This window comes from Psammomys obesus, unplaced genomic scaffold (assembly GCF_907164565.1).
Source record: "Psammomys obesus unplaced genomic scaffold, mPsaObe1.curated_primary_1811, whole genome shotgun sequence".
Classification (NCBI taxonomy): Eukaryota; Metazoa; Chordata; class Mammalia; order Rodentia; family Muridae; genus Psammomys; species Psammomys obesus.
In genome coordinates, this window is record NW_026592439.1 from 194,270 (window position 1) to 195,335 (window position 1,066).

Below are 1,066 nucleotides of genomic sequence, written 5' to 3' on the forward strand. Positions count from 1 at the left end.
AGGGCTCAGCTTGCTCCTGGGGGAGGTCTTCGGAAACCTCAGAAACGGTCCCTCGGCCTTTCGGAAAAGCCCGGGCTCTGAGCTGCCGCGGTGAGGTGAGCAGTGGAACCCCGTCAGCAGACGGTGAGGCTCCATCCCCGCGGTGCGGGTCCCCGACTCCGGGGCTGGCGGGCTTGGAAGTGGTGGTGGTGGGGGGGGGAGCCCGGCGCTGGCTTCCCCAGAGGCTCCGCCCCGTGACGCGGGCCCCGCCCCCAGCGCCCGCTTCCAAGATGGCGGCAGAGATGCCTGCCCGGTTGTCCGGGTGGCGGTGACGACGGGGAGCAGACCAGGTAGGGTGGGCTGGGGACCGTGGAGAAAGAGTCCTCGTGGAAAGATTTGGGAGGCCGTGGGGGGGGGGGGGGAGACGTCCTGAGTAAAGATCGAGAAGCCAGATGGAGCAGGGACAGGGTCTCGGGTGGGAAACGTGGACGTGGGCCGGTTGCCTTCGCGCTTGCACGGCAGGGGCGAACGCAGGAGGCTGGGGTGGGGTGGGCGTGCTCGAAAAGAATGGGCGCTGGTCCCTCCCCACCTCCCCACGCGCAGACCCCTGACCACGCCCTGCCAGGTGAGCGGGCCCCGGTGTCCTGGGCCACCCGCCCTGGTGCCCCACTGCTCACTCCACCGGGAACGTGGGCCGCGCCTCCCCACCCCCACCCTCCTCCGGGCCACGCTCCAGAGCTGCTGGCGTGCAGCTCCCGAGGGGGTCAAGCGCCCCGCAACCTGCGGAGGCGCTCCCCGGTACTCGAAGGACGGGAAGAACCTGTTTTCTATTTTGATGTTTTCCGGCCTCCCCTGTCCTGTCAGGACTGTCTTTGCCTCTTGTATAGTTATTTATTTATTTATTTGGGTGCTTCTGTTCATTTCCCGGTTCCCACGCCCCCCGCCCCCCCAAACAAGCTCGTTTTGTTGGAGTAGAGTTAGGTACAGAGCCGACACTTAGTCCCTGAGAGAGAGACTTGACCTAGCATCTTTTCTTTGACCAGACATTTCCCCCCCAAATAAATAAATAAATACCATCTCCCTACCC

The 1,066-nt window shown here is 64.4% G+C and overlaps 1 protein-coding gene across 2 annotated transcripts in view; it reads left to right on the forward strand.

Moving 5' to 3' along the window:
- The first annotated feature begins 232 nt into the window (after nucleotides 1–232).
- B4galt3 (beta-1,4-galactosyltransferase 3) overlaps nucleotides 233–1,066 on the forward strand; it is a 6,417-nt gene continuing 5,583 nt past the window's right edge. For both annotated transcript variants that reach the window (XM_055613219.1, XM_055613218.1), the window contains exon 1: nucleotides 233–329. The gene's annotated coding sequence lies outside the window, so the exon portion shown is untranslated. The remainder of the gene's footprint in view (nucleotides 330–1,066) is intronic.